The sequence below is a fragment of the Notothenia rossii genome (assembly GCF_949606895.1).
Source record: "Notothenia rossii genome assembly, chromosome: 6".
Taxonomy (NCBI): Eukaryota; Metazoa; Chordata; class Actinopteri; order Perciformes; family Nototheniidae; genus Notothenia; species Notothenia rossii.
In genome coordinates, this window is record NC_136909.1 from 67361445 (window position 1) to 67388547 (window position 27103).

Genomic DNA, 27103 nt, shown 5'->3' on the forward strand with positions numbered 1-27103 from the left:
CTTTGGAGGGTGTTGAAAGTCTGTGTTGCCCAGCAACAGCTCCAAAACATCACTGCTCTAGAGGAGATCTGCATGGAGGAATGGGCCAAAATACCAGCAACAGTGTGTGAAAACCTTGTGAAGACTTACAGAAAACGTTTGACCTCTGTCATTGCCAACAAAGGATATACAACAAAGTATTGAGATGAACTTTTGTTATTGACCAAATACCTATTTTCCACCATAATTTGCAAATAAAGTCTTTAAAAATCAGACAATGTGATTTTCTGGATCTTTTTTCTCATTTTGTCTCTCTTAGTTGAGGTATACCTAGGATGAAAATTACATGCCTCTCTCATCTTTTTAAGTGGGAGAACTTGCACAATTGGTGGCTGACTAAATACTGTTTTGCCCCACTGTAAGTGTCCTACACTAATAATAAAAAGTTACTATGGCATTGTATGCTGTGTGTACCTTGAATTATTGTTTTCATGTGTTATATTTGATGAAAAAAATATTAAGAGTACATACTCTAGGGGGAAATACTATGGGGGGAAAGTAGAAGGTCAATGATAGAAATATAGAATATAAAAAATCAAGAAGATACTGTAAGTGATCTCTGCAATAAAACAGTTTAGTGCCGGATGTACAAAGATATTAAAAGGAGGATGTGCAAAGCAGAAAAACGAATTAACCTGTATTTAAAGGGGTCCTATCATGAGAAATGCACTTTTGTACGTCTTTTATACATGAATTCGTGTCCCCGGTGTGTCAGGGAACCCACCAAGTGTCAGAAAACACAACCCTCTCTCTTTTCCTTTATACCCACATCTCTAAAAACGGGGCTGCAACGGAGCTGATTATTATTTGAATTTTTCTGACGTCAGAAAAGGGGTGCTCCGCCTATATGGGCAACTCTCCACCGATCAGGGGAACGAGAAGCCACTCGAAAGCGCTGGAGACGCTGTAGTACATATGCCAGGCCTGTAAGTGGCGCTGTAGTCTGCCACAAAAGCAGAATCAGCCCTTGCAAAAACAGGGCTGGAAAAGAGCAAATAGAGCGAAATGAGGCATGGCTAAAATGCATGATCTGTTTGGTATTTTGAAAAAAAACTTCACAGACATGTTTTATATAGGTATGGCCCTACAATATATGTTTCAAATATAGTATGATAGGTCCACTTTAAACATTAAATAATACTTTAGATTAAGGTCTTCTTTTAAATAAGAAAAAAGCTTTGGGGGTATCTACAGATAAATATGAAGCCTGACAAAGTACTTAACGTCTAATATATTGCTTTCCTGCTATGTTAACCATGTTGAAGCACTTATTTTAACTGATATTATACACATGAATTATACTCTCATATATGTAGATAGTATAAGAAATGTGCAGAATATGACAGTTTAATGGTGGAGGTATACACACATATTGATAGATGTCTTGCACTGTTGAGGAACCTGCAACCCAAGTTTTTCATTCATTGCATAACTACACCGTAGTTGTGTATATGATATGTCAATAAACCTTTGAAAATCTTGAAATCTTGAAAGGGATGTGCAAAATAGCCATTATATACATTCTTTAATTAACTATTACTAGAGAATAACGAGTAATGAATATACTTTATAGGGATCTGCAGATAAATGTTTAGTCTTCTCAAGCACCAACTATAAAATATCTCTCCTGATTATTGGCACTTGACAATCACCTTCCCTGAATTTTACTCAGGTGTAACTAAAGTCTGATTTAAGGGTTGTTTATATTTCACATCATTAATCAGAATCTGCAAAGTAACTAAAATACATGTAGTGGAGTAGAAATACCAGGTTAACCTCTGAATTGTAGAATTACAAAGTAACAATGAGCTGTCATGTGGATATTAATGCTGCCCATTATGGACACAAGCGAGGGGGGGGGGGGGGGCTGGTCCCGTTTGAATCCGTCACGATCTGTCTGTGTTGTGTTTTGTCTTGTCTAGATCTGTCTTTGGTTTCCTGTCTGTGTGATCCCTCCTACCTGTTCCCGCCTGATTACCTGATTGTGTTCACCTTGTGCCCCTGTGTTTTCTCCTCCCTCCTCACCTGTGTCTAGTTTGTTTAATTAGTCCTGTGTGCATTTAGGTTCTGCGTTTCCTGTTAGTCTTTGTGAGATCCTTGTTTGTTTTTGACTGTGTTCACGGGGAAAAGCTCTGTATTTTTTTCTTGTAGCCTTTAAATAAAGGTATTTCCTGTTAAATCTGCGTTTGGGTCCTGCCTGCTTCGCTCAACCCTGATAGAATCCAGTTTTGGATAGTCTGCCGTCGTTTCGTTCCATTTCAAAGAGCTGTTTGATGCTCGGCGTAACCTTGGCGCACTGCCACTCCAACATCCAATCCCAGAGCTTGAAGATTAATTACGGTGACTGCAGTCCCAAACGATAGCTGGGGATTATGGGTAGTGTAGTGTCTTAGGCCATCCTAAACTCCAAAATGTTTTTCGGATTTGATATCACATTAACACCATATCCCAACGTGCATTGCGGCTAAAACATCCACCCAGCGAGCTTAAACCATGGCTGAGGATCTTGGGTAATCAGTTCAGTATCGCTATGATGCTCGAAATTTCCCATATAGGCCTATGTCTGTTTACGGTTATTTTTATTTGGAAATTCAGTTCTTGACGGACGCCAAAAAAGCCAGAGATTATGGAATTAAACAAATAAATAAAAACAAGGATAATTGTGTGTTATTGTTGAGTAAATAAAAGTGTGTTATTTAGAAAAGAATAACAAATTAGAAGGAAAAAAAGATTAAATAAAATACAGATTTCAGTATTCTGAGGCTCGAGCCCCATTTATTTTCCTCACAGACTGCAAAAAAAGTCCGACATTATACAATTTAAAATAAAAACAATAATCGTGCCTTCCCAGCTAGAAAGTTTTGGTTCTAAAAACATTCTGAGAATGTCACAGTCATTGTTCTAGGAAGGTCTTCAGCGGGAAGTTTTTGTTTGGTTCCCAGAACGTTCTTCTGAAAGGTAGGATAACGTTCTCTAAAAACATTCTTAAAATGTTTGGTGATAACATTGTTAGAACACTATGCCCTCCTATTCTTAAAACGTTTTCAGCGGGAAGTTTTTGTTTGGTTCCCAGAATGTTCTTCTGAGAGGTAGGATAACGCTCTCTAAAAACATTCTTAAAATGTTTTGGTGATAACCGTCTTAAAATGTTTTTGAAAACATTGTTAGAAACATTATGCCCTACTATTCTTAAACCGTTTTCAGCAGCTTTTATTTTGGTTCCCAGAATGTTCTTCTGAAAGGTAGGATAACGTTCTCTAAAAACATTCTTAAAATGTTTTGATAACATTGTTAGAACATTATGCCCTACTGTTCTTAAAACGTTTTCGCAAGAAGCTTTTATTTTGGTTCCCAGAATGTTCTTCTGAAAGGTAGGATAACGTTCTCTAAAAACATTCTTAAAATGTTTTTGATAACATTGTTAGGACATTATGCCCTACTGTTCTTAAAACATTTTCCAGCTGCAAGTTTCATTTGTTATGTTGGCAGAATGTTATTATTTTAGAGAAGGATAACATGGTTTATGTTAAAGAAATTATGCAAATGTTCTATGGTAACCATTTACAAAAATATGTTTACATTATTTGAACATAAAGACATAATATTCCTGTAATTGTTCAACTCAAAATTCCTGGGTAAGTGGACTGACCACTGTGGTCATTAGGATGATTATGATAGTTTACTTAACTATTGGAATTTGATTATTAACACATGTAAAAGGATGACACGGAATCAGCTGGTGAAAGTAACATTTGTTTATTAGAAAAGGGGAGCTGGGAGTGGAGGTTGGTTATGGCGGCAGTGGGAAACAGTTGTTCCAGGGTGGGTAGAGAGGCCTGGCTGGTCTTGGGAGTGTGGAAGGCCTTGGATTCCTCCTGGGAGAGACACAAAAATCAGTGTGAGGCAAAAGCAGGCAAAGTTGTCAAAGAATATGCTGGTAAAAAGCTAGAGCGGCACGCAACAAACCGTTCACGGCAACAATCCGGCAGGGAATGAGTGCAGGCTGTAGGCTTTCATAGTGTGGCTGACGAGCAGGTTGCAGGTGTGGTTGATTGGAGATTGCTCCCAGCCGTGTAGAGCATACCAGCAGGCAGAGAGAGAGACACATAGTAGAAAGAAACAAATACAAACACTAACAGGGGTTCTATTTCGTATATGGCTTCGCCCTCTAAGGCTATCGCTATTGGGTAATCCCCCTGCGCCCCCGCGCAGCACTGAAACACTTGTAGTCCACGCCCACCCGCAAGGTGGGCCCCACCCTCGGGCCTCCTTCCGGTATAAATAGGAAGGAGGCCCGGCAATCTGCTCCCTCTTTTTTTCAGCAAACCAGCACAGTTACTGAAGCACAGCAATTGAGAATCATCATGAGCAACAACTGCGTCCGTGATTGTCCCTCATGTGGCTCCGGGTTCATAATGAGCTATGACCTGCAGAGATAAAAGCAGTATGCGAATCCTGCCGGGGGTCAGAGCACGCGTACGCGGCTCTAAACCAGCAGGTAGCATGCACTGCGCTCGTCTCCCCTCGGGCGACAGGAAGTGGAGAGCGGACACTCTTGCTGCTGTGGCCGAGGATGACGATTGGCCCGTCCAGGCTTACGAGCCCGCGGACGGGGCCTCGTGTCCCTGGGGCAGAGTGCCGGGCAGGAGTCCGAAGCAACTCCTGCCCCGCCTCCCTCCACGGTTCACCGTTCGGTTCTCCCCTCCCTCCTCTCCCCCGGTCGGGGGAGACAGAGTCGGAGCAGGGTGCCAGCTTGGCGGCCGAACATGCTTTGCCCCTCTCCGTCACAATAGCGCGGCGGCGTCTGTTACGGAGACGGCCAGAAAAGTGCTACTGGACGCTCCAATCAGCCCGGACGGGCTGTTCGGACCCCAGTTCCACGCCATGGTGGAGTCCATGAAGACGGCCGCGGAACAGGTGGACGGCATTCGCCAGCATGTACAGCTGGCTCCAGTCGGCTGAGCTGCCACAGCGGCACCAACGCCCGGAGCAGCCGCGGCGTCCACGCCGGCCACAGGAGGCCGCAAGCGGAGAGACGCCCACAGCAACCGCCCCGGCGGCTGCAGGGGCTCCGTCCCACAGCAACCGCCCCGGCGGCTGCAGGGGCTCCGTCCCACAGCAACCGCCCCGGCGGCTGCAGGGGCTCCGTCCCACGTCTCCGCTCCCCCGCCACCCCAGAGACAGGGTCTCCCGGCGGCGAGTGAAAAGGGAGTGAGGCTCCCCCGCTCCTGGGTTCTCCGCGAGAGCCTCCGAGGAAGCGGAGCCGGTAATTAAGCCGGCTGCCACTAATCTGTCAGACAGCAGGGCTCCCTGCAGAAGCCTGCTGGTTTTAACCTATCGGTTAATAAACCTGCAGAGCTCGCGGCATTCCCCTGTCCGAGATATGCCTCCTACACACGGTCATAATAACCCATGAGCGCCGGTATAACGCCTCATGTGGACAGCACTGCACACACCTCCAGTCATCCCCTGAGCGTGTACACGCGTCATGATGACAGCCGGAGTGAAACGCAGCGTGTGGAGGTTTCCTCGCCGCCCTTTCGCCTCACGGGCAGCGGCGGCGAGGGCAATGGCGTGGCTTGTCGCCATGACGACCATTACAGCACATCACAGAGAAGCCAGAACGGGGGAATGAACAGTATTCCAGGCTGAGTGCCCCCAGCGGAAGCGCCCGCAGCGCCACGGCGCCAGGGCTCGCTGCAGAAGCCTGCTGGTTTTAACGTATCGGTTAATTAACTGCAGAGCTCGCTAATTAAGCCGGCTGCCACTAATCTGTTGATTACCAGCAGGGCTCGCTGCAGAAGCCTGGTTTTAACCTGTTGGTTAATAAACTACAGAGCTCGCGGCATTCCTCTGTCCGAGATACACACGGCCTTAACCCATGAGCGCCGTTATAACGCCTCATGTGGGCAGCACTGCACACACCTCCATCCATCCCCTGAGCGTGTACAGGGCAATGGCATCACAGAGAAGCCAGAACGGGGGAATGAGCAGTATTCCAGGCTGAGTGCCCCCAGCGGCAGCGCCACGGCGCCAGGGCTCGCTACAAGAAGCCTGCTGGTTTTAACCTATTGGCTAATAACATGCAGAGCTCGCTAATTAAGCCGGCTGCCACTAATCTGTTGATTAAGTAGACAGCAGGGCTCGCTGCAGAAGCCTGCCGGTTTTAACCTTGGTTAATAACCTGCAGAGCTTGCGGCATTCCTCTGTCCGAGATACGCCTCCTACACACGGGCATAATAAACCCATGAGCGCTGTTATAACGCCTTGTGTGGACAGCACTGCACACACCTCCATTCATCCCCTGAGCGTGTACACGCCTCATGATGAGAGCCGGAGTGAAACGCAGCGTGTGGAGGCTCCCTGGTGTGGCTCGTTGCCATGACGACCACAGAACATCTCGAGCATGTGCGCCCGCTCTTAGAGTGTTTCTCAGAGTGGCAGTGCGTGTGTCTGATGGACAGATGGATGAGCAGGCTGATCAGCAGAGGATACGTCCTGCAGTTCGCCTCTCTCCCCCCCACCCACAGTTCAATGGGATACAGGAAACACTCCTGTCCTCCCAGAAGCTATGTCTTGCGCTCCAATCCGAGCTGCTGGAACTCATGTTGAAAGAGGATATTTCCAGGGTTCCTCAAAGGGAGGAAAATCAGGGGTTTTCACTCCCGTTATTGTTCTAATCCCGAAAAAGACTGGGGGAATGAGACATCCTCGATCTGTCAGTATTCCACATGCTGACGATCAAACAGGTGCTGGAATGTTTTCACCAGGACGACTGGTTCACTTCCACCTGAAGGATGCATACTTCCACGTACCCATCATCCCGAAACACAGGAAATTCCTGCGTTTTCCATTCAGGGAATATCAGACGAGACAATCGTCTGCCGTTCGGATATTTCCTGGCTCCTCGCATTTGTATAGAGAAGGCTGGAGCCACTACACAGAGGAGGGATGAGAGTGTGGTTTTTCTCTGGACGACCTGCTATTTGCTGGCTCGCTCCAGGGAGAAAGTCGCTTTACAGACGGTACATCTCGTATCGCATCTGTCAAAGCCTGGGTTTCATAATAAATTGGAAGAAGAGCTGTCCTCTTCCCTCTCAGACAATCGTTTATCTGGGAGTGGAGTTAAACTCAGCCAGCATGAGAGCGCGACTCTCGCGGCAGCGAGGGGAGGAACTGACAGCTCTCCTCCGGCGTGTCACTACCCACACAGCACTCTCCGTGACGCAGCTGCTCGGCGTTGGCGTCAGCTGGTCACGTGATGATCCCCTTGGGTCTCTTCCAACAGGGGGACACTCCAGAGGTGGTTCATTCGCTGCAGAAGCCTGCTGTTTTAACCTATTGGTTTATAAACTGCAGAACTCGCGGCATTCCTCTGTCCCAGATATGCCTCCTACACACGGTCATAATAACCCACGAGCACCGTTATAACGCCTCGTGTGGACAGCATGCACACACCTCTCAGCCCCTGGGCGTGTACGCGCCTCATGAGGAGAGACGGAGCAAAAGGCAGCGTGTGGAAACTCCCTCGCAGCCCTTTTGCCTCACGGGCAGCGGCGGCGATGGCGTGGCTCGTCACCATGAAGACCATTATGGCACTTCACAGAGAAGCCTCTCCCCCCAGCAGTTCCATGGGATACAAGAAACACTCCTGTCATCCCAGGAACAGTGTCTTGCGCGGTTTTTACCACCGCTATTTTTCTAAATCACTTCTGTCCTGTGCGCGCGCTGTCCTGCTAGGTGGCGCGCACGGCTGCCTTGCGCCATTCTCAGCGCCTGTTTGTGCACTATAGAGAGCGCTCGATCGGGCAACCTCTGTCTGCACAACGGCTGTCACACAGGTTGTGTGAGGCGGTGTCACAGGCATGTCTCCTCTGGGGTGGAGCCCCCGGAGAACATCAATGCGCACTCCACCAGAGGAATTTCCTCCTCCACGGCTTTGCACGGAGGAATGTGGAGTGGAAGATATTTGCACTGCTGCATCTTGGTCTTCCCCCTGTTCGTTTATTCATTTTTATTTGAGGGATGTCTCCCATTCCTCTCTGACACACCCTGTACTGGGTGTCCTGTCGGAGTGAGTGACGTCAGGAAGCCAGCTGTGCGCCTCTCTCCTGCCTCTCGGCATGCGGAGAGCGGCCCTTTTCCCCTCTTATAGGAGGGATGTTCCTTTTTCCTTTGACACACTTTGTACGGAGTGCCTGGTCAGAGTGATTGACGTAAGGGATCCAGCCGGGCGCTCTCCTACCTGTCTGACACGCAGAGAGCTGCTGTTCCCCCTCTATGATCGCTGCGCAAGGTGGGACCTTCGTCTCTACTTTCTCACAGCGGCCGGTATGTATTGTTCCCAGCCTTCACCCCGTCGGGAAGATAGGCATGTTTTGCTATGTTCCAGGTACGGTGATGAGCCATTACGCATGGCACAACAGGCATGGGGTGTTATTTAGCAGGTGTGTCTGTGCTTCTAGTGCCGGGCGGACCCAGTGGGGCGCAGACTACATCATGCTTCGCCCTTAACCCAATAGCGATAGCCTTAGAGGGCGAAGCCATATACGAAATAGAACTGAGGTTACCTACTGTAACCCCAGCTTCTATGAGTAAATGGCGCAGCCCTCTAAGCGCTGGGCCCCACTGGCTCTACGAATAGCTGAAGAAAAGTTATGTTGTATGGGAGCAGATTGCCGGGCCTCCTTCCTATTTATACCGGAAGGAGGCCCGAGGGTGGGGCCCACCTTGCGGGTGGGCGTGGACTACAAGTGTTTCAGTGCTGCGCTGGGGCGCAGGGGGATTACCCAATAGCGATAGCCTTAGAGGGCTGCGCCATTTACTCATAGAAGCTGGGGTTACAGTAGGTAACCTCAGTTTTAGGGACGGGCAGTGATAGTCGGTCCGTTCTTCTATATGTCTGTCTTTGGTTTTCTAAGTGTTATTCAATCCATATGACAATAGAGATACGTATGTGCATAAACAACTAAAACACTTGGGGTATAATGTTCGAACAATGTTATCACCAAACATTTTAAGAATTTTTTTAGAGAACATTATCCTACCTTTCAGAAGTACATTCTAGGAACCAAAATAAAACTTCTCGATGAAACCATTCCTAGAACAATGAATGGTAACATTCTCAGAATGTTTTTAGAACCAACAATGTCTAGCTGGGAACTCAGACATGTCTACGCAAACATGCAATATCATGAATTACGTGCTTGTTTTTTTCTAAAAAGAAAAATGTGGTGACATCAGATTTATTTTAAACATCCTTTTCAAACAAATGCAACAACTTTGTTTTTTAAAGCGCAATACAAATAAATCTGACGTTGACCATGACCCTGTTAATATTTCGCATCACAGGAACATTTTATAAAAAAATAATAACATCCTGAAAACATTTTCAGAATGTTTCTTGGAGAATGTTCTTCAATTGTTATCATGTAACATTGAGGGAACGTTTTATAAAGAACATCTTTAATGTGTTACCCAACAACGCCCAAAACACATCCTTAGAAAGTTGCAGGCAAAACGTTCCACCTTTGTTAACGTATCACATTATAGGAACATTTTATAAAACACTTTCTGTCACCTCAGTCCTCAATAACATCCTGAAAACATTTTCAGAATGTTTCTTGGAGAATGTTCTTCATTTGTTATCATGTAACATTGAGGGAACATTTTATACAACCATTTCTCTCATCTCAGGCCTCAATAACATCCTGAAAACATTTTCAGAATGTTGCTTTGAAAATGTTCTTCATTTGTTATCATGTAACATTGAGGGAACGTTTTATAAAGAACATCTTTAATGTGTTACCCAACAACGTCCAAAACACATCCTTAGAATGTTGCAGGCAAAACGTTCCACCTTTGTTAACATATCACATTAAAGGAACATTTTATAAAACACTTTCTGTCATCTCAGGCCTCAATAACATCCTGAAAACATTTTCAGAATGTTTTTTGGAGAATGTTCTTCATTTGTTATCATGTAACATTGAGGGAACATTTTATACAACCCTTTCTCTCTTCTCAGGCCTCAATAACATCCTGAAAACAATCTCAGAATGTTGCTTTGAAAATGTTCTTCATTTGTTATCATGTAACATTGAGGGAATGTTTTATAAAGAACATCTTTAATGTGTTACCCAACAACGTCCAAAACACATCCTTAGAATGTTGCAGGCAAAACGTTCCACCTTTGTTAACATATCACATTAAAGGAACATTTTATAAAACACTTTCTGTCATCTCAGGCCTCAATAACATCCTGAAAACATTTTCAGAATGTTTTTTGGAGAATGTTCTTCATTTGTTATCATGTAACATTGAGGGAACATTTTCTCTCATCTCAGGCCTCAATAACATCCTGAAAACAATTTCAGAATGTTGCTTTGAAAATGTTCTTCATTTGTTATCATGTAACATTGAGGGAAAGTTTTATAAAGAACATCTTTAATGTGATACCCAACAACGTCCAAAACACATCCTTAGAATGTTGCAGGCAAAACGTTCCACCTTTGTTAACATATAACATGAAAGGAACGTTTTATAAAAAAACTTTCTGTCATCTCAGGCCTTAATAACATCCTCAAAACATCCTCAGAATGTTACAGTTAAAACGTTATGTCTTAGTTAACCTTAAACCTTATAGGAACATTATTTGAACAAATAAACATCCTAAAAATGTTCTTTGAACATCAGATTAAAATGTTTCTCTAAAAACTTGTTAGAACCAATAGGTAACGTTAGCCAAAGTTGTGAGAACGTTCCCCGCTAGCTGGGTTGATATTGAGTAAGAACATGTTTTTATGAACCCCACAGCTTCCGGTCTTCCAAGACCCGACCGGACAAAAAGACGTGTTGCAGGCACGAAACATACTACCAATAGAAATACATTGCTTTTAAAATCGTTCTGTGTGACACGAAAAAAAGGGTGTTGGTTAACACGAATCAATAGATTTTAAATGTTCTGACTATAGCACGAAATGCCATGAGCAGTGGCGGCCGGTCCATAGGGGGCGTAAGGGGCGCCGCCCCCCCTCTTCCCACATGTTTTATTGTCATTAAAAATTTAAAATTCATAAAAAAATATATTTCCAAAAAAAATATATTTTTTATTTTTATTTTTAAAGAACAAGGTAAATATTATATAGTTGGTATCAGTAAAATGTATAATCTACAATAAAATCTTGTTTAAAATTGTTTTACGATTTCTAAAGTTACTGATAAGTCACATGTTTCCTGCCTGGCCGCAGCGTGTATCATTACCCTCTCTCGTCAGGGCGGTAGAAAAGAGCCCTCAGCCAGAGCAGCTGCAGCCAACAAGCTGGCTGTTGCTATCTGTAAACTATGCCGCCGAAACATAATTTCAGCCAATCAGCGTCGTCAGATCTGATCCTCAAAGGGCGCCCTTTCAGCGCCCTGGCCTGTGTGTCTGTTTAGACTCGTATCCAAGGTGACGCTACAGTAGGGGATGGCTGAGTCTGCAGTTGTAGACTCCGGTGCTAGTGGATCGCCGGAGCTGTAGATTAACATTTGCATGCTTATTGTAGTTGTAAGGGCAAGGCCTGTGGCACCATGGAGCATATGTGTGGGCTGGACCTGTATTTTACAGGAAAGGAGTGATCAGAGGGTCGAGTTGTCGATTCTTGTTCAGTTTTCATCTTCCTCACCCTCTCAGACTTTGAGTTGCGCGCGCTGCTAAAGAGACGCGCTACCATGGAAACCAAACAATGGTGTACCTGTATTAATGTCCGAGTGGAAACAGTCGTGAGTAAATCTGATTTTGTCAGAAATCGGGAGAAATGCGGGTGTCTCCCGCGAAAATCGGGAGGGTTGGCAAGTATGACACACACACACACACACACACACACACACACACACACACACACACACACACACACACACACACACACACACACACACACACACACACACACACACACACACACACACACACACACACACACACACACACACACACACACACACACACACACACACACACACACACACACACACACACACACACACACACACACACACAGTTCATATTTAGTCTCCTGATTTTAAATGCCCTAGTATGGTTGTCACCATTTCCATAGCCCCACCAAAAATATTTTCCACCAGCCGCCACTGGCCATGAGACTGGGTTGGATATAGCCATGGCTAACTACAGAGCTCTCAAGTCTCACGCATTTCACTCCACTCACACGCCACACCTTGTATTTCTCACGCAGAGATTTCTTTCCAGGGTACCGCCCACCAAGTTGCGCTGCAATTTTGTAAACAAACTAGGCTTGTTTGAGACGCGTGCACTCCACTAGCACCTCCCCCCCCCCCCGTTGAAATTCGCGATACAGAGGGCTTCATACTCCACTAGCACCCCCCCCCCCCCCCCCCCCCCGTTGACATTCACGGTACAGAGGGCTTCATGGGAACTTTGAGGGGAGCCAGAAGTTGGAGTACCAAACACCGCTGCCAAAATCTCACTCTGAACTCTGTTCAAAACTTGAGAACCCTGTAACTAGCTGATTGCAGCTAAATAACTGAACGGGTTACGGGTTATAAGGTCAAACAAAAAGCAAGTGCAACACCAAAATATATAGAAAGCCAGCTAATATTACTAACGTGGTACCGTTGCCCGCTAGCCTGGATTCAGTTCGAGCTAACTAGCTGAATGAAGCTACTGTTGTCAACAGTTAGCGAGTAGTGTTACTTGAGCAATAAGTAAAGCTTTAGGTCCACAAGGAACTCTGGACATCACTAGTAGAGTAAGGAAAACTAAACAAAGCACTTTTTCTCCAATAAATCCTAAATCCAGTTTGACTAAAATCAATTTAGTCTCATAAAACATTACCACCTACTAGGAGATTGTATGCTCACCAAAGTTTAAAAAGTGCAAGAATAGGTTTTTAGGGTTCAGTGGGACTGATGGAGTCACTCTTTTTTCCTAATTACAGGTCAGTGTTGCATCCAAATAATTATTTTAAGGTAAAATATTGATCTATCATGATAACCTCATGGTGCCACTACGGATTTCAGAGCATCACAAAAGACGGATAAAGAAGGGAATGGCTTCACAACATTTTAATGGCAATTTAGAATACTTCAGTCTTGACCAAATTGGTGGAACGATCAACTGAACGCCATGTCCATCCCTTCAGCCATGCCTTTATAATCACAGTAAGCCAATGAGTGGGTGGGGGAAAGAAGCCATAGAAGCCAATGCTTTGTCATTGCATGCTTGATTTGTATTTGGAGCTGTTAGCTGTGTCACTTCCGTCAATATAATGGATGCAGATAAAGATGTCAGAGGCGCTGTAAATAGAAACTGTTCTGTGGTTCCCGCACAAATATGGCAAGATTCCTGCTGATGTAAAACACCAGATAATAGGATTTTACAGTTTACAGACAGAACATTGCGATGCTTGGAGCCATACATCACACTTAGTCATTCAATACTGCTGTTCAACAGAAGTCAAATATACAATTGAAGAATTGTAATGGGAAACCTAGAGTTTGTTTTTAACAGTATTGTACTTGACCATTGGACCTGTGTGTAAGAGATTTAAGACACAGCATGCCCTGTCCATAAGATCTGAAAAATGCACCATCAACTATTGATCTTTATACTGCACAGACCCAGCTACCTTTCCCTCTGCCTGGGAATCCATCCAGCAAGGCCCTCCTGTCATTTATTATTGAAAAGAAAGCCTCAACCTTAACACCCGAGGAACATCCCTGACTGCCTTGAGCTGTGTGAAGTTAAGGCCAATTGTCTGACACCGAGTTAACATTTGCATTTATTTGATCCAAAACTTCTAAAAGGGTTGGAAGGTTCGGTTGACAGTGAACTAAATGTGCTATGGTTTGCTCTCACACTGAGACTTTTCCAAAGACCAATTATAACTGTGCATCTGTTATATAAGATGTCTATGTTTTATACATCTGTTATGAATTTGCATTGGTAAAGCCAAGACAGGAGTCATGATACAAATATGGTGATTAAAAAACAATATAGTAAAGGCTGCAAGGCGAATAAGGCAAACACCCTGGGGTATCCATACCCTTAGAGGGCCCCGTGGCTCAGTTCACCAATTGGCAAACAGTTGATATAATGTAATTTACCCTCTTGTAGGGGCCTCAATATAAGTATCTCTCTTCATTATTTAAACTTATATTGTGCTCACTTGGTGCATATTAAAGGGGATTCACAGATTTAACAATCTAGTCTGTGAATGAAGTGTTTATTATAAGTGTAAAATATACTTTATGGCTTTAAAGTACACTTTCTAAAGTCCAAGAAAAATAACCCCGGTGGTTTTATCAATGTAGAAACCAGCCATATTAAGTTTGACCCATAGTATGGGTGAAAAGGGAATTTGAATTGGGATAATATTACATTCTCATGTGTGGCTCTGTGACCATCACAGTGTGCCTCTGAATAAATTCACGAGGAGACAGATGCATGTGTCCAATGGGAATCCATATTTACAACCTAAAAACGGCCAGCATCAATTTCAGTGTATAATTCCCCTGAAACAAACATGAGCATGAAGATTTCAAAGGCCAGACAGACATGCCTGGGCAAAACTAACACTAGTAATAATGTTGACAATATTTCCAGTGACACTGCCTCTGATATTTCCCTGATCTGATTTGCATGTGCTACCTAAAAAAACACTGTAGGGTTTGCTAGAAATTCAAAAATGTTTCAGCCAAGCATAACATTGGGGTAATAGATGAATAGACCATGCAGTACATTGGCTTGCTGAACACACAACATTTTACTGTGTCTATGTGTGTGTCACTTACACACCCACAGACCTGTTAACAGGCTTACCAAAGCAATCTCATCCCAGTCCCTCTTTGCTGAGCTCAAACCTCGGTCTCATCTTTTTTTCCTCTTATAGAACCTAGCATGTATAACGGAGTGTGTCATTTTCCATGTGCTCTCCATCTCCTCTTTTTCTGGGGGGATGTTTGTGGTCCACATTGAGTTCGATATACGCACACATTTCAAAGGCCGTGTAAAAAACGACACATGCAGCAGGATCGATACAAATGAGCTGTTATTACATGTGATTTGAGGGGGTTCTTTGGGGAATTTTCTTTGCAGCAATTGGATAATTCCACTCTACACGATGCAGTGACCAATCTGAAATCACCACGCAGCAGTGGATTTCTCAACGTTTTCTCATTCCACTCCATGATGCCATATTGGACTGCTGTGACCAACCTGCCTGCCTGCAGAGAGAGAAAGGCTGAGCGTGTACCTTCAGGAAGCTGTATAGATGTAAAGTTCACTGCTAAGAAACACAATAAGCTTTGTTTCCATGGCTTCAGAACACTGAATCTGAGCATCTCGATAAGAAATTATACATGTGGTCTCATCTTTGCATTTGTAATGTCAACAATTCCTTTCCCATTGAGTCAGAGGCTGTGTTTTCTTTCAATTCAATGCTTTCAAGAGAAAATGAAGAGGGTTAGCGCGAAAGGCATGCACACTATAAGATGATGTATTGTGAAAAACATTCTGGGTTATAACCTCGACAATTAAGACATGAAATTCCACGCTTATTTCATCTCAAAGAAATTATAAAACACTTCCATTTATTTTTTCTGGATATAAAAGTTAACGAGGTCAACTCATGAAGTTAGCCTGAGCGCAATTCAATCCTCACAGCATGGACGACCACTAGTCAAATGAATTCGCCGAACTTCTGTAAAGAGAGGCCATTTTTATTGAGCAATAAAATGATCCTGAAATGTACTTTATATCAAAGATTAACCTGACATTCTTTTTTTATTAAACCCTTTTTTTTATGTTGAATGCCTACAAGCTTATAAGAAATACCTTTGAGGTGAGTTAAAAGTGTTTAATCTATCAAAAGCCATGAGCAGCTCTGCTCTGTGCGTTTGTTCTGTAAGAAGTTTTATAATAGCAGCAATTTGACTGTAGCTTTTGAGATGAGAGCTGAATGTAACTGGATGCAAATTACAGTCTGAAACATGATACCTGAAAGGGCAGATATCGAGTGTGCGGACACAGCTGGTGCAAAGACTACATAATCCATTCCAACACATAAGATTACAATTCTGAACTAGAACAAGCTCAGATCCATTACACAACCGTGGAACTGGGATGCTTCTTTATCACCGTGTGCTGAAGAGATTTTCATGAAATAAAATACAATTATTTAGGGTTAGCAGTTTTCTGCAGTCAAATATACAGTTATTTCTGGATTTAGTAAATAAACATTGTTGAAAGAAGTTCTCACATAACAAGTAGCAATACTCCTGCATTCAAAGCTTACTATTAAGTAAAAGTATACAAGTATAGCCACTAAAATATACTTAAAGTTCAAAAAAAGTAGACATAATGCAGACTGGTTCATTTCAAATTTCACAGCTAATGTGGCCAAGTAAATGTAGTTAGAGTAAAAAGTACAATATTTAACTTAAAGCTGTGGTGCAATAGAAGTAACTGAGAAAATGGTCCTTAGTTAGATTTTGCCGCTGTCATAATGCAGAATGGCCCATTTTAGGATCAGATATTATATGAACTGTACAGCATGGCGGTCATTAATGAAAACAGAACACCCGACAGGATGATTCTTATTTCATTATTGACAGCCTCGCTGCACATAATCCCGCTTATTACATGTCCACATACTAAGTAAACCAACAACTTGACTCACAATATTGATTTAAAAAGGAAACTAGTGCTTTCACTAAGAAAAGTCTAATAAAATAAATATACCAATGGCTGGAACTGCGTCAGTAGCAACGTAACTTATAAAGACGGCAGCACTGATCGAGGCTTTCTGTAACTGTCCAACAGAAAGCAGACGGTAAATCAACTGGACATGTTTCTGCTGATTGATATGAAAACAAATAGTGCCCCAATCCTACTTAGCCATGGTCATGCTATGCTTAGCAGCGGAGTGTTAGCGCGTATTAACAACCTTTGAAATGTCCAAATTGACCAATCAGAATCGAGTATTCAACTAAGCCTAATAATACTGGGAAATGATTAGTCATCACCTAATGTTGTATATGGTAAACAACTGCTAGTTTCAATGCATTTAAATACTGCTGGGTAGAATCATCTATAATCATATCATAATGTTTTAAGTAACTAGTTACTCAAGTTATTAAATACATTTTGTGGATTTAATAGTACAATATTCGACTCTGACATGGAGTGGAGTGACCCATCCAACACCATCGCTTTGCGTTGACTTCGAGTCAGATTTTGATTTAAAAGCTAATTCAACTGAGCATCATTATTTAAACTAAATTCATGACAGCCCATTTAAAAACGTAATCTCACAGATCTGCACATTAACAGATTATCTAAAACAAAAACGTATTCACATCTTTCTCTAAGTAGCTCTCACTGCGAATTGTCTTCATTTTCATAGGAAAAAATAACTCAGTTCCGAACGGATATGAGACATTATGAGTGAGCTGTCATTTGTAATCAAAGCAGGCTACACCAGCATCCACTGCAAAAAAAAATGTTTTCTGTTAACTTTTCCCTGAGCCAACGGCCAACATTTCCAAACTTCAAAGAACTGTTTTCATGCCCACATTCTACTGTGAATCAAATAAGAGATAGAGCATAATTGCCTCGTATGAATAATTCAGTTGTGGGATTTATGATAAGACAAAATTCTTATCGGGGCTTTCCCTCAAGGTCCTGTAGACAGCTTTTTTCCATTTTGTATGGCTGGCTGCTTGTACAAGATTCCGAGGTCTCTATGTTCTCGCTCTCCAACTTCCTCTGAATCCCACCAGAAACACAAAGTCAGCAGAATTCACACTGACTGACACAGAGTCGCCGCCAACAAACACGCCGCTCACTTTGCAACAATGTGGCTCGGTAGATTAAGACATCAAACTTCAAACAACACGACAAGCAAAGACAGTTTTTTTTGTTGTTGTGCGAATCATTAAAATATACCACCATTCTTTCCTTAAAAGCATGTTTACAGTGATGAGTGCAAACAGAGAATGCAAAGTAGAAACCCAATTTGTACGACAGCTGATGCTGTTTTGAATAATTGTTATAACTGTTTTGTAAGTGAGACCCCATTCTTGAAAGACTGGAAAAAGCTGAGATTTCTGTTTTCTTTTCTCCTTCTGATCTGAATCCAACTGTCCAGAAAATGTGGATCTGCGAAAATCCTTAGCAATTTGAAGCCCAACAAGAGTTTTCCCCTGGGTTTTCGGGATATCCGTGTTGGACCTGTAAAGTGTTTTTCCCTCTCCACTAAAGCTATTGTTGTTAAACCTGCAGTATGCAACTGGTTTTAACAATGACCTAAACAAACTCTTTCTGTGGCATTCTGGCACTGCTTGTGAGAGTTACCACACCTTAGCAGCTTACTTTACTTCAGAGCTGTCTATCGGCGTATATCAAACAGACTGGGTTCCTTAACTGCTGTCGAAATTTCTCAAAAGAAAAAAAAACCTCCCACTACTATTCTCTTCACTAAAAAGTCACCTCCAGACATATCTCACGTCAAGAAATGGAGGTATATTTTATAAAGAAGGAAAGGAATTGTGTGATATCGTTAAAGCTCAAATGCCTATCTTGAATTGATAAATGGGTCAGGTTTTCAAATTTAACGTTCATTACTATTCCTTTTATATCCTATCCATCCTTGTCACCAGAAAGTGTGCGTCCCTCTTGCGATCATGGCCCCAAAGTGCTCATGGGAGATCATAGACAAAGCAGAGGCGAAGCCTGGTCTCAGAACTCATTTTGCTTTTTTGGCCCCGTCTGTCAGACATCTTTGTTTCGATGTGAAGGTCTGACCTCGCTGATTAAGTGTCTAAACCGACTGTGTGAGTCAGCGCTTTCAGAACTCTTTCTCGCATGATGGAGGGAGCTTTGAGGGACATCGGTTTTATGTGTAAGGTTGTCTCTTCCTTTAGCTGCTACCCTATATACACAGCTGCACACAGTAACTCACCACCAAGGACGGATGGAGGATTGTTGGATCAAAGGAGTCCTTTTGTCAAACAGTGTAGGGGGGCCATTGACCCCCCGAGCAGTCTGTGGTGATGCTAACTGGTATGGCACTTTGACAAAATGTTCAATTACCTCAAGTCTTCAGAATGTTCTTCTCTCTTACTTGATACAATCAGATACAAAAAGGATGATATGGATTTGTTTGCCCTTAAGTTCAGTTGCTTGTTACTGACCATTATTCAGGTAAAATGTCTGAATGGCTTTTACCTTGAAGAAATGAAGGCAGTTTTTATTTTTTTGATTGAAGAGTTTAAGAATTGGTGAGTAAAATGTTTTGTTTTTTTACATTTAATAATTTTACCCCAGCTTGATTACACGGACATACGTACAGTAATGTGCTAGTTAAGATCCTTTTCGAGGTGGATAAAACAAATTCCCATTTTCAAAACAACTGTGTTTTAATTATCATTCCTGTTAAAAGAAAGATTGGGATGAATGTGTAATGAACGGTAATTTTACACAGGAGACTGCATTTCTGTCCCCCGTTTAATCAAAAGTCGAGGATGACAAACATACTTTTTATTACTTAAACCATAATATTTTATTTTCTAAAATGAACAAAGTTGTTTTGCTGCAACATCCATTGCTTGCGTTGGTTTATCCTTGAGTCCTATATCATCCAAAATGTCCAAGAGTATAACGTGAGATATTCGATCAGTCGAGTATCTGACACTTAGTTCCTAGTAATCTTTTTTCTAAGACAAATGACAAAACCCCTCCAGTAGTAATTCCACTACAGAAGGTGTGTTCTGTACTGACATCCCTTTAATAGGATGATATATTTGCAGCGTAACAAGTATAAAGTAGACATCAGTAGCGGGCCGTGCATTTTACACCTAGTGTCACGAACGAGCTGAGAACCAAAATGCAAAACACGGGAAACCAGGGAAAGTTGGTAAGCAGCTTTATTATAAAGTGTCTCACTTGAAAAGTTCTGATATGAGATAAACCGGTAGACAGTAGGCAAAGGGCTGGTCGGGGACAGGCGAGGGTTCCAGGAGTAGGCAAGACGGGAGACGCAGGTACAGGCAGGGTCAGGGAGCAGGCGAGGCAGAATAATCCAGGGACAGGCAGGGTCAGGAAACAGGTGAGGGTTCCAGGAGTAGGCAAGACTGGAGACGCAGGTACAGGCAGGGTCAGGGAGCAGGTGAGGCAGAATAATCCAGGGACAGGCAGGGTCAGGAAACAGGCGAGGGTTCCAGGAGTAGACAAGGCAGGAGACGCAGGTACAGGCAGGGTCAGGAAACAGGCAAAGCAGGCTGCTCAGGGACAGACAAGGTTGAAACCGGGAGAGCAATCTGGGAGGTAATGCGGGAAATAACTGCATGCTGTAAATTACGATCTGGCACTGAGGTGAGAGTGAAGGGGGCCTATATACTAGTGGAGCTAATGGGTGTAACAGAGTGTGAGAGAGAAACAGGGTGTGACTACCAGGTGAGTAAGGTGATTGAGAAATGCTAATGCAGAAATTAGCTACGTGAGGGAGCAGACTGTGACATCTAGGCCTTCAGTAGTGTCCAACCCATATTATCCACCTCTTAATACCATCATTATGACGTCACGGCTATAGAAACCATTAATATTATACAGTAACGCAGTATAACAGGCCATTGTACGCCTGCTAGTTGGCAGTCGCCAACTTGAAATCTGATTGTTCAATGCAACCGTTTAATTGCCTTTGGTTTTAAGCTACAAGCTAGCAACACATTCTGACTGAAATTTGATTAGATAAAAGCTCCAACATAAACACACATTACAGGATGCTGCAGTCTGTAGTCCCCACATGTTTGAAACACTCCACGATTGTTCCTGTCCCCAAAATGACAAAAATCACCAGCCTCAACGACTACCGCCCATTAGCACTCACCTCCATCATTATGAAGTGCTTTGAGCGGTTAGTCAAAACCTTCATCACCTCCTCCCTCCCTGACTCTCTGGACCCCCTGCAGTTTGCCTACAGAGCAAACATATCCACAGACGACGCCATAGCCCTCACCCTCCACACTGCCCGCTCACACCTGGACCAGCTGTTCATTGACTACAGTTCAGCCTTCAATACCATTGTGCCCTCCAAGCTGGTCATCAAGCTCAGAGACCTCGGGCTCAACAGCGCCCTCTGTGATTGAATCCTGAACTTCCTGACAGACAGACCCCAGGCAGTGCGGGTGGGAAACATCACATCCTCCACCTTGATCCTCAACACCAGAGCCCCTCAAGGCTGCATGCTCAGCCCACTCCTCTACTCCCTGTTCACACACGACTGCGTGGTCACACACAGCTCCAAAACCATCGTGAAGTTTGCTGACGACACGACCGTCATCGGCCAGATCACCGACCGCGACGAGACGGCGTACAGAGAGGAGGTCGAACACCTGACATCTTGGTGCCAGGATAACAACCTCCATGTCAACGTCAGCAAAAAAAAGGAGCTGATTGTGGATTACAGGAAACAGCAGAGAGAGGGACACGCCCCCATCACCATCAATGGGACTACGTGGAGAGAGTCAGCAGCTTCAGGTTCCTCTGTGTCCACATCACTGAGGACCTGACATGGACACTATCACCAAAAAAACTCAACAGCGGCTCTTCTTCCTCCGCAGGATGAGGAGGTTCAACATGGACTCCATGGATACTCTGCAACTTCTACAGGTGCAGCATAGAGAGTATCCTGACTGGCTGCATCACGGCCTGGTATGGCAGCTGCACCACCCTCAATCGTAAGGTGGTGAAAACTGCACAGAACATCACCAGGACGGAGCTGCCATCCATGGAGGACCTTTACTCCCAGCCACAAACTGTTCTGTCTGCTGCCGTCTGGCAGGCGCTACCGCAGCATCCGGACTAAAACCACCAGACTCAGGGACAGTTTCATCCCACAGGCAATAAGACTGTTAAACACCTGAACTGTTGAAACAACATCCATAATATTCATCAGGCTGCTACTTAGAAATTATTTATCTATTTACCTAATATATCATATTCCAATAACTTGCATATAGACTAGTGTTGCACGGTGTACCGATACTTGAAAGGTACCGCGATACCCTGCCGTTAAAAACGTTACGATTCCTCCGTTTCATTAGTATCGGTACTTTAAGAATGACGGGGAAAAGTCCCTCCCCTCTCTCGTGCACGCGCTAGCTGCCAGAGCATGTGAGAAAGCGAGAAGCATGGCTGCAAGTGGGAGTGCAACTGCGGCTGCGCCTCAGCTTGTTGACAAAACAGACGCCAGAAGCGAAAAACAAAAAAGTTGTTTATAGATGATGCTTAATTGTATTTAATACAAATTTTAGTCATTTATTTAATGTATTGTTCTCATTGTTTAAAAGTTTGTGTTATGGTTCTGGTGTGAAATAAAGCACAATAATTACATTTAAGACTGTTTCCATTTTTTTAAGAAAAGTATAGAAAAATAATCGGAATCGCAATTCTTGACTTGGTATCGTTATCAAAACCAAAATGTTGGTATCGTGACAACACTAATATAGACACTTATTGCACTATTTCACTTTGTTAAAGCATTTTTTTTTTGTATTTACTATTGACTTGCACTATATTTTTCTGTTTATCTGTGTTTTGTGTTACACTGTTGGAGAAGCTTGTTGCTACACTGTAGCTATGATCGGATGACTAAATAAAGAACCTTAAACCAAACACAGAGAAAAGTTATGAACTGAAGAGAACAGACTAATAGAAATCATTTAATACATGTTAATGAGAACACTTACATTACATTACATATGACTTGTTAGACGCTTTTATCCAAAGCGATTTACATACTCAATACAGTGGACAATCCCAACAGGAGCAATTTGGGGTGAAGTGTCTTGCCCAGGGACACAACGACATGCTGACTGCAGTGGGGTTTGAACCTGTGACCCCCGGATTCAAACACCACCGCACAACCCATTGCGCCACACACCTCCACACCGGGCGCTTCGTAAGGTCTGCTCTTTCTTGGAAGAAGATTTAAATATTTTGATGCCCTGGATTTTTTTTTTAGAACTATACAAAACAACAAATCTTCCATCTGAAGATTTTTACAAGATTACCGCTACAAAAAACAACTCAACATCTTTAATATTGAACCATCCCCATTATGTAGATTCTGTGATGAGGAAGAGGAAGAACAGATGCATTTCTTTTTTTATTGTCCATATGTTGCAAGTCTGTGGTCTAAGATTCAAAATTGGCTGAAGACACTCACTATTGAATTTACATTTACACCCTTTAATATTTTATTTGGGCTTTTAGATGAAGACCACACATAGTTAATAAATAAGGAGTAATCTTAATTTAACCCTCTATGGCAGGGGTGCCCACACTTTTTTGGCTGGTGAGCTACTTTTGAAATGACCAGCTAACCGAGGTCTACCAACCAAAAATAAAATCCCAAATTGCAAGGGTTGCTGAATAACACGTTTTATTTTTACATGGGATAACTACAATGGGGCTGCAACAAACGACTAATTTGATTATCGATTAATCTATAGATTAATGAAACGATTAATCGACTATTCGGACTACTACTGTGTGCCTTGCACAATTTCTCAAACGCTCTTATTTAGCCATCAACTTTTAGATTTAGTTTGAGGTTGTTTTAGGCATGTGGAAACTAACAATGAAGACAATAAAGATGAATACTTGATTCAAAAATACATACATTATTAAATTAACTTAACAAATTGTGAACAAAATTAACATTGCTTTTTATTTGAATTAAATAAATAATATTTCACATCAAAAGAAACAACAATGTTTTAACAAATCTTATTAAATAATCTTATGACAGAACTGGAAACAGAATAGCTGAAACTTTAACAAAATAAATAACTCAGTTACCTCTAATCATTAACCCATGTTTGTATAATGTAGTTAACTCCGTGTGTTGTTGCTAGCATACATAACACCTGACGTGGAAACGTTACTCGTGGATGGGGCCACAGAGCTACTAGAAAGATAGTCGAACCCGGTGCATTCGTCCGTCTGAATGTGGTGCACTTTTGCTAAATGTTTAGACAAATTGCTCGTGTTACCGCCCTTACATGCTAAACACTTTTGGTGACGAGCATTGTCCACCTCAAGACGGGTAACATGTAACCACACCTTGGAGCGCTTCTCTCCACCATCTCCTCCGTGTGTTGCTGCATGTAGCAGATGCGTGTGTGTAAACTGCCCCGCCCCCTTGCAAATTGACGGGGGAGAGAGAGATCTCTTCTGGATTTGAAAGATAGAAAATACACCGACCATAGACGCATTTGTTTGTCTTTTTGCATGTTAGAAACGAGTTGGCGACACTAAGACTAAGAGATAATGTTCGTGTAGCAATAATACATGACCTTTCTCTTTCTCAACTCGCTACTCGGAGGGAAGTCGCTGTCATATGCCTTGTGAACACTCCGATAATGCCTCTCCACGTTACCTTTCTTTGGCAGAGCGACGCTTGCTTTACAAATAAGGCAAATAACCTTTGAATGTGACATCACAAAAAAGATTCTCCCTCCCATTCTGTGTGGAAGTGGTATGTCTTTAGCTTTTTGCTCGTTCCCGCACTCATTTTGTTGTTTGTCTCTCCCGGCACTTGACTGATTTTGTATCGCTTTGCATTCTGGGTTAACAGACTGGAAAGCAATAGGTCGCTTTTTCTGTCAATCAAGTCAACTCCTGAATTAAGTGGCAGGGAGGCCAAGGGAGGAGGGATCAAAACCTGTTTTGTCTATTTTAACGGAGCTGGATTTTTATTTATTTATGAATGACTCGCGATCTACCAGCATTGACCCCGCGGTCGACCGGTCGACCGCGGTCGACGTACTGGGCACCTCTGCTCTATGGTATGATGTTGCCTCCAGGCAACATACCCATTTTTTGCCTTTTGCATGCACAATACATCTCAAATTATGATGCAATACTTTAAAAACAAGGCAGGACCATAAGGAACCAATAGTAGTGTTTGAATTTTTCCCATGACTCTCTGGCGGCCAATTTGAAGACCCTGTTTGCTGCCTTTCCCACAAGGATCAGCTCAGCCATTTCTCCCCAAGAAATGTGTCTAAAAACGTAATTTCCTGCGCATTTCTTGTCTGGAAATTTTTTTATTCACAATAATAGGTGAGTAAACCTTAATTTCTAATAGTTTAATCTACTTAATTAGTTAATTAGGTAATGGAAACTTGTTAAAATGCAAATGTTGCCTGGAGGCAACATCGTACCATTATGGTCAATTGTAAATGTTGCCTTGAGGCAACACCGTACCATTATGGATTCACCATGATATTGTGGTATTGTGTGTTTAGGTATAAACTGTTCAAAAGCATTCCATTCATCATAGATCTCTACAATTTAACCAAGATACATTTGATGCTAAAAGCCAACCCAACGATCTGTGCAAAGATGGGATAAGAAAAAGAAAGAAACATTGCAGGTTACCTGCCCAAGTGTTGTGCATGCATACAATACAAGTATGGGAGGAGTGGATCTTCTAGACTTGCTGATTGCTCTCTACAGAACAAAGATCAGGTCAAGGAAGTGGCATCACAAGATCGTGTTGCACATGATGGATTTCACTCTTGTACCCCAGGGACTGCAAGGACTGCGGCATCCCCAAGAAAGAAGTATACAGCCTGCTTAAATTCAAAGCTGAAGTTGCAAGTTGCCTTTGCAACGAGAGGAACGTTTTGAAGAAGAGGGGGAGACCATCTCATAATGTTGACAGAGACCTGGCTGAGAAGAAGCACAGAGGTTCTTCCTCATCAGTGCCATCAACACATGCGCATCAAGACCACACTGACCATTGGCCTGTGTGGGTGGAGAAAAAGGGCCGGTGCAAATACCCTGGCTGTAAGGGTGAAAGTGCAGTGATCAAAGTGTGTCACGCACCTGTGCTTCACTGCTGACAATAACTGCTTCATGAACTTCCACGATAGTGAGTCTATTTTGTCAAATGGCTCAATAAAGTTTGATGAAAGATGCCTAGGCTCTTTGCGTATTTATTCCTAAAGGTTGTTTCACAATGGTATAATGTTGCCCGCAGGCAACATTCAGACATGTAATCTTGTTAAAATATAAAAAATAAAGATTTTCACATTTTAATTGGCATGCAATTTAACCTGTTGAGGCTATTTAGTATTTTCCATGTGTTTTTAAATACATTTTGTTCAAATTTGAAACAATAACTCTTTTTTCATAACTTACCATTATGGTACATTGTTGCCTCAAGGCAACACACCCCAAAAAGTACCCCCAAATAATTATTTATTTAAAATGTCTTTAGATTATGTTTATTTGGTCTATTATATGACAAAAAAACCCTCCAAACATTTTTTTCCCAAATGGCATCATAGTGCGTAGTACGTACCATAGAGGATTAAGGACTTTAAAGAATAGATTCAAAATACAAAACGTCACAGATTACCCGTCATGCCTGGCTGTCATAGCTGAAGAACTATGGCGTTATATTTGTGCCTCTATCCTGAGCACGCAATGAAACATGTTGAGCCTAGAAAATGCGATTGAGCGCACACTTGGACATTTTTGAGCACAGAGAAATATATTTTCTCTCATAAAACTCCTGCAACGTGCGCAAGCAGACCGCTGCACGCGCTCTCTCTCCCTCGCTCGCTCGACCTCTCCACCCTGTGCGCGCTCAGCTTTGCCTGCCTGCTCACTCAAGTTGTCACAGCGTTACAAATGTGCCACGAAACCAACCAATCGGAGAACTCGAGAAGGTCAATTCTGATTGGCTGGTCCAGCACCATGTAGAGAGAAGAGTTGCGACAGCGGAAGTCCAAAATGCTTGATTGTCACGTGGTTCAGAGAGACTCAGAAAGTTCCCGGAAGTTTGTGGCGGGCCATTTGAATCACGATTTGAATGCATTGATAACAGGATAGAAATGCAATTTTTGCTAGTTATTGGTCAATAAAGGTTATGATTTGCAATATGTATACAACATATCGATATGTGTATGTAGTTACATCAATGTGTTTTGTTTTAAAAAAAAAAGTAAAATGTGTTCATATTTGAGGATT

General features: G+C 42.8%; 1 long non-coding RNA gene across 1 annotated transcript in view; it reads right to left on the reverse strand.

The window, feature by feature from the left end:
• Nucleotides 1-3691: 3691 nt before the first annotated feature.
• LOC307043366 overlaps nt 3692-27103 on the reverse strand; it is a 33990-nt gene continuing 10578 nt past the window's right edge. The window contains exons 2-3 of the long non-coding RNA XR_013809357.1: nt 4006-4063; nt 3692-3914 (exon numbers count right to left, since the gene is read on the reverse strand). This is a non-coding gene — a long non-coding RNA (uncharacterized lncRNA). The remainder of the gene's footprint in view (nt 3915-4005; nt 4064-27103) is intronic.